Below are 13,293 nucleotides of genomic sequence, written 5' to 3'. Positions count from 1 at the left end.
AGGCTATGATGATTCTTGGAAATGGATTGAATGTTTTTTTGCATTGTGAGATGAGTATTATTCTTTGGGAGCTGGGGCAGAACGTAATAGTTTAGATCTGGAATATCTCCTAAAGGCTTATGTGTAAAAGACTTGGTTCTCAGTTGGTGGCAGTATTTAGAGGTGGAAATCTCAGAAGACGAAGCTAGTTGGATGAGGTGGGTCACTGGAGTGTGCCTTCAAAGGGTATATTTTGTTCCCGTATCCTGATGTGTACCACATGCATGTGCATGCTTATTTTTCTCTCTCCTTCACAACCTCCATGAGGTGAGCAACTATGCTCTACTACACCCTTCTATCATGATGTACTTTCTGTCTCACCCCTGGTCCAGAAATAATGGAGCAAGCTGAACACAGATAGAAACCATGAGAAAAAAAGAATGTTTTTCAAGTATTTTTCCTCAGTTATTTTGTCACAGCAATGGAAAGCTGCCAAATACACTATGGATTATATGGTATTCTAGAAATCACAGAATTATAGAAAGGGTAGTTTAAGGAGGTACAGATGGGATAGATGCATGAGGGAACTGGGTGTAATTGTCATGAGGGATCCTTGGAGTGATAGAAATAGTCTTATCTTGACTGCATCAACATCAGTATCACAGTAGTAATATTAACTACATTTTTCCAAATTTTACCATTAGGAAAATGTGCCAAAGGAAATGGGGTATCCCTGTATTATTTATTACATTTGCATGAATCAACAATTACCTCAAATTTAAGGTTTTATTTAAAAAAAGAGGACTGGGGTTGTGGTAGAGCACTCGTCTAGCATGTGTTGAGGCTCTGGCTTCAATCCTTAGCACCACATAAAAATAAATAAAGGTATTGTGTCCAACTACAACTAAAAAATAAATATTAAAAAAAGGGGGGCAGGAATGACCAGTCCACAGTATTACATACAATACTCCACACTAGAAATTTCAATGCAAGAAGTAGAAAATCATGCACATAATTTACCAGTAAAACAAACATAACATAAATGCTAAGGGCAACTGGATACCAAAACCAATTTGCACAAAACTTCATTTCACCAAATGATGATAAAAAATACAGTAATAGATAGATTTCTCAAAAAGTTAAACATAGCTGGGCATGGTGGTACACACCTATAATCCCAGTGACTCGGGAGACTTGAGACAGGAGGAGGATCACAAGTTCAAAGGCAGCCCCAGCAAAAGTGAGGCACTAAGCAACTCAGTGAGACCCTGTCTTGAAATAAAACACAAAATAGGGCAGGGGATATGGCTCAGCGGCCGAATGCCCCAGAATTCAATCCTCGGTATTCCCCTGCCTCAAAAAAAAAAAAAAAAAAATTAAACACACAGGAGCTGGGGTTGTGGCTCAGTAGTAGCTTGCCTAGCATATATGAGGCACTGGGTTCGATTCCCAGCACCACAAAGAAATAAATGAATAAAATAAAAGTCCATCAACATCTTTAAAAAATTTTTTTAAAGTTAAACAGAACTACCATATGACTCAGTAATTCCACTCCTAGGTATATATTCAAAAAACTAAAAGCAAGGACTAAAACAGATACTTGTAAGGCAATGTTCATAGCCTCATTATTCAAAATAGCCAAAAGGTAGAAATAACTGTACATAAGTGAATGAATAAACTAACAAAATGTAGTATAAACATAAAATGGAATATTATTCAGTCGTTAAAAAAGGAATGATCTGGGGCTGGGGATGTGGCTCAAGCGGTAGCGCGCTTGCCTGGCACCACATACAAACAAAGATGTTGTGTCTGCCAAAAAAAAACTAAAAAATAAATATTAAAATTCTCTCTCTCTCTCCTCTCTCTCTTAAAAAAAAAAAGAAAGAAAAGAAAAATGCCTTAATTAAAAAAAAAAAAAAAAAGAATGATCTGTGTGGGGCTGGGGATATAGCTCAGTTGGTAGAGTGCTTATCTAGCATGCACAAGGCCCTGGGTTCAATCCCCAGCATCACCTAAAAAAGCGGGGGGGGGGGGGGGGGGGGGGTGTCTTTCAATAGAAAATATGATACCTTTCCTATCTGCTACAGTTTGAATCTAAATATGTCCCCCACATAGGTGGGATGATTCACACCTGTTACCCCAGCAATTCAGGAAATTGAGGCAGAAGGAACCCAAGTTTGAGGCCAGCCTAGGCAACTTAGCAAGACACTGTCTCAAAATAAAATAAAAAGGTCTGTGGGTGTAGCTCAGTAGTAAAGCACCCTTGGGTTCCATTAATTCCCAGTATTTCCAAATAAATAAATAAATAAGTCCCCCAAAGAACTCATTTGTTAGACAATGCAACCATGTTCAGAATGAAAAGATTAGATTAGAGCAGCGACTTCATCAATAGATTAATCCAATGAATTAAAAATCTGAATGGACTACAGGGTGATAACTGTAAGTGGGGTAGAGCTGGAGGAAGTAAATTGTTGAGGGCATGCCCTTGGGGATCGTATCTTCTCCCTGGCTCCTCACTCTCTCTGCACTTCCTGCCTGCCATGAGCTAAGCACCTTTCCTCAGAATGCCCTTCTGCTGTGGTGTTCTGCCTCCCCTCAGGCCCAGTACAGTGGAGCGCCAACCATGGACTGAACCTCTGAAACGGTTGAGTCCAAAACAAACTTATCCTCCTCAGGTATTTTGGTCACTATGATAAAAAACTGACTAACATAATTACTCTTCCTATTGCTCAAGTAAATAATTCCATTCTAAAAAATAATCTCATTCCATTAATTAGTAGATTCAGATTTGTCTCCACTATATTTTAATTCACTGAAGTCTGAATGAAGAGGTAATGAGAGATACAACATACTGATACTTCCATGCACAACAATTTATACCATTCGGGTTCCCAATCAAATCAAACCATCTACTTGATACTAGAAATCTTAAACATATACTTATTACAGAATGATAGGTAAGGATTCCAGGATACACCTTTTAAGTCACTTTGAAATCAGCTGCTTTCATCTTAGTTATGACAGGCCAACAAAACCACAATACATATTTTGCAGCCTATTCTCCACCATTAAGTAATCCAAATTTAGAACTGAAAGTGATGCCAGATGTGGTGGCACATGCCTGTAATCCCAGCAACTCGGGAGGCTGCAACAATCGACAATTATCCAAGGATCTTTTAAAAAAAATACAAATTCCCAAATCTCATCCTCAAAAAGTCTGATCCACTTAAGATTTTTGGGTTTGTTTATTCTTTTAGGGATGAATGGAAAATTGGGAATCTGTTTTTTTAAACTGTCCAGGTGATTTTGATGATCAGGTCAAGGTTTATAATTCATAGTACTAAACTTTATTCAAAATAAAACAGATCATCTAAGACATTTCTTTTTCAAGCTTCAAATTAGCTGAAATGTACTTGTAAAGGTGAAAACATGTAAGTCAAATTTTTTCATTTATGTTAAGATATAAAATTAAACATCATTCATAAACATTGATAAGAACCAAAAAAAAGAACCTAAGTTATTAAGTGTATTTAATATATTGATATTTGCATCTTTAAGTAAAATACTAAGTTTGAAGTTTTTAAAAAGAGACTACTTACAAATGCCCAGCTCTCTTCTGTACCGTTTGCATACTTTTCTCCCCTAAAATTCCCACAAATGCTCTAGATGACTTTTTTGTGGCCATCTTCCTGCCTTAGCCTCCCAAGTAGCTGGGATTACAGGTAAACGCTACCACACACAGCTTCAGAATGACCTTTACTGATTGGCTTACTAGTTTCTGAGGCCACAAAAGCAAAGCAGTAAGTCCTGCTCCAGGCAAAGCTGGTACCATCTGTCCATCAGATGGCCCCTTCATCTGTAACTCTTTGCTGGAGAAGATTCACAAAATAATTGATAAGACTTTAAATGCTAATAATGCTTTCCACCTGAATTTTTAGCTATAGCTAAACTTCATGACAAAGTTTCCCAATTCCAAGTAAAAACCAACACGAGGCCTTTTTTCTGGCAGAACAATGACATACTCAAACATGTCATGATAGCTAATATCTAATAACATAAGAAATGTTCAATCAATATCTGTCAAATGAATGAATGAATATTAAAAGGGAGAAGAGAAAACGAGCTGGTAAATCTCCATGCGTTAGAAAGAATTCTTTCAGGAAAAAGCTCCTTTGGGGAGAATTAATGAGACCTTGCAGAACATGCACAGAAGACAAGATCATCAAACCATAGTAAGGATGTCCAGGTTCAAATCATAAGCTATAAATATCTTTGACAGGTTCTAGGTTTTAACAATCTCCTTACATTTTCAAAGCACTACTGATAAAGACTAAGACTAAGATTCAAAAATGAACTTAAAGGCCATTGCCTACTCTGTCCTAAAATGCCTAAAATATAGCATTTTAAAGTAAGAAATTTCTATATCTCTGTGACAATTTACAACTTAAATTTTTTTTTTACATCTCTCACTTTTAATCCTTTCAAAAGCATGGTGATGTACACTTGTAATTCCGGCTATTCAGAAGGTTGAGGCAGGAGGATCGAGAGTTTGAGGCCAGCCTGGGCACACAGCAAGATCTGTCTCAAAAAATGAAAGAAAAAGTAAAAAGCTCTGAAGTAAATGGAACTTGACTTTTTCAAGGTCATAAAAGATCTAAGGGGCATTTTGCTATAGTGAAAGGTACTATCTGGTACCAAACTGAGTAAAAGTACAGGTTCTATTGACTGTAAGTTCTAATGACCTTGGACTGTCATTTGACTTTCTAAACTTTCTTATGTATACTGAAGAAAAAACACCATCTACCTCAATGTAGTATAGGATTGTATGAGGCAAATAAATACCTTAAACTTTCATATACACTCAAGACCTGCACTCAAGCAAATGTAAAGATATTACTCAAATCTAGGTCTCACTTGTAGACACAACTATTTTTCTATTTCCCTTTTTAAACACACCCAAAAAAATTTCCCAAGAGTATCCAAAACCCACCTCACATTCTCATTAATTTCTCACCCAATCTTTCTCTACAGTCTAGCTTATATCCCCACTGAGACCAGACTTGACAAGACTCCTCATTACCAAATCTAACAGATACATGTCGATTACTCCCAAATATTTCCCCCTGGTCCTAACCTCTTAATGAATACCAAAGTACTATTAAAACCTTCTACCAAATGTAAATTCTTCATACAGATGTCTAACTCATACTCCAAAATTAATTATCTCATCCCAGGTGCAGTGGTGCACACTTGTAATCCTAGCAACTCAGAGGAGGCCGAGGCAGGAGGATCATGAGTTCAAAGCCAGTTTCAGCAACTTAGCAAGGCCTTAGGCAACTTAGCAAGACCCTATCTCAAAATAAAAAATAAAAAGGCTGGGGATGTAGCTCAGTGTTGAAGTACTCCAGGGTTCAATTCCTAGTATCCCCCCCAAATTTTACACACACACACACACACACACACACACACATATATATATATATATATATATATATAAAATATTATCTCATAAAATAGCTTCTCACCCCTTGTCCAGTTCAATAAGTGGCATTACCAATCTAACTGCTCAAGTTCTAAGATTTGGCTTGGGTCTTATGCAGTCACCAAGTCCTGCTGATTCAGTACAGCCCAAACTTACCCATTTTTCTCTGCCATTTATTCACCATCTCTCATCTTTACTAACATAACAGCCTCCAAAAGGTCTCCTAGGCTCTGTTACCAAACCCTCAGAATCCATTCCTTACAAAGCAGTGACTACTCTTTTTCAAAAGGCACATCCTTACTTACAGTCCTCCAATGGCTTTCTTATACAGCTTATAAAATGCTGCTCTTGTTGTTAGCAGAGATTGAACTCGGGGGCGCTTAACCACTGAGCCACATACCCAATCCTTTTTATTTTTAAATTTGAGACAGGATCACACTAAGTTGCTTAGGGCCTCATGAAGTGGCTGAGGCTGGCTTTGAACTTTCGATCCTCCTGCCTCAACCTCCAAAGCCACTGGAATTACAGGTATGCACCACCACACATGGCTTATAAAATGCTTTCTCATACAGCTATAAACAACTTACCCTGGCTTACAAAGCCTTAAATGACTTTGACCCTATCTCTCATCTCTTTTTGTACCAACCTCCCCCTTACCTTTACCTTTCTATCCACAATGGCCTTATATCTATTTCTCAAATACTCCAAAAGTTCAAAGAGCTTTGTATAACCTAGCTCTCCATGCCTGGAATGCTCATCCCCTACCCTACCCATGGCTCCCAGCTCCTTTCTGACATGAAGATTTTAACCTAAAGATTATTTAACTCTTTCCTGGCCACACCATCTAAAGCAACCACAGTGTCACTTTTTATTATACCACCTTTTAATAGCACCTGTCTGGTATTTTTATTTCTTTTTTACCACTGATCTTTTCCCATGAAACTGAAACTAACTGAGGAACAGAGACACTATGTGCCTTCTCTACATTTATATTTCTAGCATCTAAATTAGCAACTGGCACACAGTTGGTCTATTCTGTAAACACTTGCCAAATACATGAGTAGGAAATTACTACTCCACTTTAAGAATAAATTCAAGAATTAGAAATTTATTTCCCTGATCTTCCCAGGCTTATGACACTAAGTCCCTTATTTTTTTCACTTGTCATTATACCTGTTCACAATTAATTGCATTTATCTGTTTACATTCCTGTCTTCCCCTTTTGAACTGTGGAAATCCTTAGCCTTCCTCAGAATACATTTTTGTATCTACCACACCAACCATGGTTTGAGATGCAAAATAGGAGCTCAAAAATATTTGCTGGATGATGATGAAGATGATGATGACAACGACGACAATGACAATGATTGGAGCAGCTACCATACAGTGCTTGACATACAAAAAACATTTCCCATGGATTATCTCTTTAGACCTTACAATAATCCTGGGAGATAGGATATGATTATTTTCCCCATTTGGCAGATGGCAAAATAGCTAGAGAGGTTATAATTAACACATCTGAGGTTCATACAGTTAATAAGTGCCAGAGTGAGGATTCAATCTATTAGGCCTGAGGCCTAAGTCAATGCTCTTATTCACAATCCTCTGTATGAATGAGCCATAAGCTATTCTCAAATGCATGATAGTACTTAAATGCCCCAAACATGAGTTAAGGTTAACATATTACAACAATATTCAAGTCAAGAACTCAGAAGGACATGAAGCTTGTTATATACCAGAAACAGTTAAAAGATCAATTGAAACTGGAGTTCTTCCCAAGTACTTAGAACATTTCTGAGAAATGCCCATAACACACAGCTTGTTAACTGAAATAAAGGAAAAAAAAAAAACCTAATAAAATGGGGAGAGTTCCCAACATATACCACTAATCTGGTCCTTAAAAAAAAGAGCTGAAAACTGAGGAGCACCTTGGCCTTTGCAGTGAGAAATCAAGCCTAGAACCTTGCACATGCTAGACAAGTACTTCACCACTAAGCTATACATCCAATGCTGGCACCTAAACTTTGAAGACAGGCATCTCATAGCCCTGGTGTTCATAAAATCTTAACTGCTGTAAATAAACATTTCAAATCAACAGCAGTTTCATGGTTTTCTTTAAAAGACTGTTTTGAAGATATATAGATCGGCAACACTTCACATCATTTATTTTACTTTATTTCCCCTAGGATTAAGTAGAACAACCTATCAAAGAAAATTGGGGAACCTGTTCTGGCCTACTACCCTAACCTACTGGCAAAATTTCCTGAAAAGAAAACAGGCAAATCTTGTCATTAGGTTAAGTAAAATTGGAGGAAAAGACACTGAAAGTCTACCATGCTGCCATTCTCTCAATGTATCTACAAGAAAATACCCAATAAGAATCTTCCTGTAAGGATTTCCAAAGTGGTTGGAGATAGACCTCAGTGGTAGAGTGCTTGTTACATGAAGCCCTGAGTTTGATTCCCAGCACTGCAAATCCAAAATGAAAACAAAGCAATAAGAATTATTTACTGAGCTGGGGTTGTGGCTTGGTGCTACAGTGCTTGCCTAACACCTGTGTGAAGCACTGGGTTTGATCCTCAGCACCACATAAAAATAAATAAAGATATTATGTCCATCTAAAATTAAAAAATATTAAAAAAGAACAACAACACAACAGAATTATTTACTGCGCTACTTTAGGATTTCCCATTAGAGAGCAGTTCACTTTAGCCATGTTTGTCAAAATTCATGGAACTATTCATCTAAAAAGGGTGGGTCTTACTAAGTACAAACTATACCTCAATAAACCTGGCTCTTTTAAAAAGAGAATACCATAAACGTCACAATTGCTTTTAAATCCTCAGTTTAAAAAAAAAAATCTGAATTTGTTTCATCACATCACCAAAAGACAAGTTCTAAAGTTGTTGGAGGTTGTTTTGTTTTGTTTTTAAGGGTTTATAGAAAAGATGTTGTAATTTCTCTTGAGATTTTTGGGATTTTTAAATTTTAAAATTCCTAATTCCAAATATTATGCCCTCTTAAGAAATACAACTTATTGATCTACCACAGCAGACTAGGCAGATGATTAACAAGTTGACTCATTTCAACTTAAAACTAATTTTATTTCTTTCTCTCCAACAGCAGAGCTTATATTTGAATGTTTGCATACAAAGTGAGAATATTACCACCTTAACTTTTGTCACCTGCTTAAGGTTTACTTGCTGAGTTTGGTCAAGCATCAATTAAAGTACTTTTCAACATATCCTCTGGTAAAGAAAGACTTAAGTTTATTGGATATGGTTTGTCATAAAAATCAAATATGCAAATAATGGTAACCTGGGAAAGGTTTGAAGAAAAAATTACTGAGATTAAAGAAAATTAATCTTTAGGAAATTACTTCATAAATACTGGCAACATAATTCAAGTGCAGTACAACGTTTAGCCAACCCAGATGCATCTTCTAAATGTGTCACTCAAGTACTGAAGGTATTGGGGGGAAAAAGTTAGAGTAGGGCAATTTTCTAAAATTTATGATTTTCTAAAGTTGAAATTTCATCATTTCTTTAATGTAATTGTGAGTGCTAATATATTTTATTTACCCTTTCAATCAGAAAAGTTAGGAATGACACACTACAAAGGCTCAAAGTTTAAATTCAAACATCTCCTACATAATGTCTAAGAGAAGTATCATTCTCTCCCAGGTCAAACTGAAACAGTTCCAGTCTCCAGTCACATTAACAACTATAAACATTCTTAAGGTTTGTCTTCAGTTTTAATCTAAATGATGATGCAAAAAGGCATTAAGCCAAGTTTCAACTTCATCCCATTTCTTAATAGACAAATGCCTGTAAGTATCATCAGAATTACACCATAGTCAAATCTCCAAAGTCTAGAAGACAGTAGTCCCTTACGATTATACCATGTTTTGGCACCAACTATCATAAACTGTGTGAAAACACCAACAATCTTCTGGGCAGACTAAATACAAACAGTACCAAGGGTATAGCTTGAAAGAGACAAGATACCTATATTAGGCCCATATACCAGGCTGGGCTGGGAAATGGCACATCATCTAATTGTACACACAAAGTAAAATAGTTAAATCAGTAATAGACATACTGGAAAGTCAAAACAAGTCACACACACACACCTTTTCTTTAACTCTACTGGGGATTGAACTCAGGGCCTTGAGCATGCTAGGGAAGCACTCTATCACTGAGCTCTATTTCCAGTCCTTCTTATTTTTATATGAAGAGAGGGTCTCATTATTTGCCCAGGCTGTCCTTGAACTTACAATCCTCCTACCTCAGTCTCTCCAGTAGCTGGAACTATAAGCATGTACCACCAACACCTGGCTCAAGGTTCCTTTTAAAATTATATTAATCAAGTATTTTTCAAAATATTAAAAAGTTATTACATTTAGTATAAATAATGAATATTATTTTACCATTTTAAAATTTCAGCTGGATGTGATGGCCCACTCCTGTAATCCCAGCATCATGGGAGGATGAGGCAGGAGGATTCCAAGTTCAAAGCCAGCCTCAGCAACTTTGCGAGACCCTAAGCAACTTTGTAAGACCCTGTCTCAAAATAAAAAGGGCTGGGGATGTGACTCAAAGTGGTAAAGCACCCCAGGGGTTCAATCCCTGGTATGTATGTATATATGTAAGGCATGTATAAATAAATAAATACACGTTAATTAAAATTTTTCAACTTTGTTTTTCTGCAACTACATTCTCTCAAATTGTTGAAAGATCTCCATAGTCTCCATTCATATCCATTACTACACATTTTTCCATAAAGTCCAAACATACTTTTATGTTTCAAATTTAAGGAAATTTAGTAAGTCATATAGATTAATTGAAACCCATTAAAATTCAAGAAGTAATTGTTTGTTATTTTATATGGTTCTTTTTCCAAGAGCCCAAGAGTTAGATGAGAATAAATTTATCTGACTACACATTAAAGGATTTCTGCATGCTAGATAGACCATCAATCAATTATAATCTACATTCGAGAAACAAATAACTAAAATTTTTTTTTAAATTCCCACTTACTACAATATCTAAAATAATTAGGAATAAATCTATAAGATGTCCAATGCTACTACCCAGAAAATTACAAACCACTGAGAGAGACTAAAGAACCTAGAAAATAGAAAGATATACAGTATTTAAAAACCAGAAGGCTCAATATTGTTAAGATGGCAATTATCCCCCAAACTATCTATATAGTCAATACAATCCCAAATGAACTTCTGGCAGGCTTTGTGGTAGAAATTAACACAAAGACTAAAATTTATGGAAATGTAAAGGACATAGAATACCCAAAATTTACTATCAAAGCTACAGTAATCCAGAAGGATAATACTGACATAAGTATATATAGGTCAATGCAATATAACAGAGTCCAGAAAAGAATCCATTCATATATAAGAAATTGATTACTGACAAAGATGCCAAAGAAATTCAATGAGGAGGATGGTCTTTTTACCAAAAAGAGCTTAATAATATATCCACATGGATATCCACATGGAATTGGGGAGATTGGGGAGAATCTGAACTTTTTTTCTTTCCTTCTTTTTTATTTAAATATTTATTTTTTTAGGTGTAGACAGACACAACACAATGCCTTTATTTTTATGTGGTGCTGAGGATCGAACCTGGGTCCCGCCCATGCTAGGCGAGCATTCTTCTGCTGAGCCCCAATCCCAGCCCGAATCTCAACTTTTAACTTACATTTAACCCAAAAATGAACTTGAAATAGATCACAGAACTGAATGCATTGAAAAGTATAGGATTTTCAAAATAAATACAAGTAAAAGTCTTCACCACCTTGGATCCTTAGGTACTTCTTAGAAAACAAAAAGCAATAAACACAAAACACAGGAAAAAACATAAATTGGCCTTAACAAAATTAAGAAATGTCTGTTATAACTCTTAAGGTGAAAGGCAAATCACTAAACAGACAAACCACCTAAAAGGCAAGATAACCCATAAAAGAATACATTCAAAATTCATGTCTAACAAAGTACTTGTATTCAGAATTTATGAAGTTTTGCAATTCAATAATAAGAAAACAACTTAATTTTTAAAATGGATGTGAAAACTGGACAGACTTCACCTAATAAAAGGGTATACAAAGCCAGGTGCAATGGTACACGCCTATAATCTCAGCGACCAGGGAGGCTGAGGCAGGAGGATTGAGAGTTCAAAGCCAGCCTCAGCAACAGTGAAGTGCTAAGCAACTCAATGAGACCCTGTCTCAAATACAAAATAGGTCTGGAGATGTGGCTCAGTGGTTGAGTGCCCCTGAGTTCAATCCCTAGTACCCCCCAAAAAAGGGGAGGTATACAAATGTGCAGTAAGCACACAGATGTTAAACATCATTAGCCAACAGAAAACTGCAAATTAAAACCACAATGAGATAGCACTTCACTCTGAAAAAAATAACTAAAAAAAAAAAAAAAATGCAACACCAAACACTAAATGAAAACTAGTACTTTTATGATGGGAAGATAAAAGAGTACAGCCATTTTGAAAAACTGTTTAATTTTTTAAGAAACTGAAAAACATATGACATAACTCAGTTATCCTACTCCTCAGTATTTAACCAGGAGAATTAAAAACCAAAATCCACAGAAAGATTTGTACATGAATGCTGACAGCAGCTTTAATTATAATAGCTAAAGCACCAGGAAATCCAAACATCAGGTAAATACAAACTATGGTATAGACATACCATAGTGAACACTACTCAGGTTCAATTCTCAGCACCGCATAAAAAATAAATAAGTAAAATAAAGTTATTGTGTCTGTCTACAACTAAAGAATAGTTTAAAAATATTTTTAAAAAGTTCATTCTGAAACTAAGTTATTTACATTATTTTTTATTTATTTTTGTGTGTTTGCATGGTACTGGGAACCTTGCATATGCTAGACAAATGCTTTACCACTGAGCTATACCTCCAGCCCCAAACTGATTTATAGTGCTTCCTATCAGATACCTCAGAAAAATAACTCAAATAATTAACCTAAAGTAAAAATTTAAAGCCACAAACTTCATAATATACATGTGATAACAGCACTGAGTGACTAAATATATGCAAGTTTTAGATCAAGATATAAACTGACCAACTGCTTACCCAGTTCCCAAGGTCTATGAATAGTAACTAGTAATACCAATGACCAAGCAATCTTGTTTCCTCATCAAAACTATTAGCAAACCAATTTCTTTTTTTAAAAAAGTAATTAAGAGAAATGACATTTGGAGGAGATATACAAAACATGCTCTATATTTATTTATTCCTCTAGGTTCTACTTCTGAATTAAGTAATCTACCAATCACATTTTCTAACCCAAAGGTCAAACTTGAACACAAGAAGCAGCCTGGTAAAAAAAAAACAAAAAAAGCTATTAATTGTACTACAAAAACCATGTCCTGCTTAAAAGAATTACAATTCAAATATTTAAAACACTCTATTAACATGTTGTGGCTAATTGGATATGCACAAAAAAATCAGATTAGAGGGGCTGGGGCTGGGGCTGAGTGGTAGAGCACTTGCCTAGCATGTGTGAGGCACTGGGTTCAATTCTCAGCACCACATATAAATAAATAAAGGTCCATCAACAATTAATAAAATATTCTTTTAAAAAAATTCAGATTAGATCCCTATCTCACATTATATATCAAAGGTAATTTTTTCAAGCAGACTTAAGACCTAAATATAAAAAACAAATTTCTAAAACTTCTTTTAAAAAATATGGGAAAGGGGGGATGGGGACGTGGCTCAAGCAGTAGCGCGCTCGCCTGTCTGTGTGAGGCCCGGGTTCGATCCTCAGCACCACATA

General features: G+C 35.9%; 1 protein-coding gene across 4 annotated transcripts in view; it reads right to left on the bottom strand.

Annotated features, from left to right (window-relative positions):
* The window catches only part of Adipor2 (adiponectin receptor 2), an 80,248-nt gene that overhangs the window by 54,566 nt on the left and 12,389 nt on the right, over positions 1 to 13,293 (bottom strand). The window contains exon 2 of one of the 4 annotated variants that reach the window (XM_071610309.1): positions 4,450 to 4,557. The exons of the other annotated variants lie outside the window; for them this stretch is intronic. The gene's annotated coding sequence lies outside the window, so the exon portion shown is untranslated. The remainder of the gene's footprint in view (positions 1 to 4,449; positions 4,558 to 13,293) is intronic. 4 annotated transcript variants of the gene reach the window in all.

The sequence above is a fragment of the Marmota flaviventris genome, chromosome 3 (genome assembly GCF_047511675.1).
Source record: "Marmota flaviventris isolate mMarFla1 chromosome 3, mMarFla1.hap1, whole genome shotgun sequence".
Lineage (NCBI taxonomy): Eukaryota > Metazoa > Chordata > Mammalia > Rodentia > Sciuridae > Marmota > Marmota flaviventris.
Note: the sequence above shows the minus strand (reverse complement) of the source record. Positions and strands in the feature narration are given on the sequence as shown.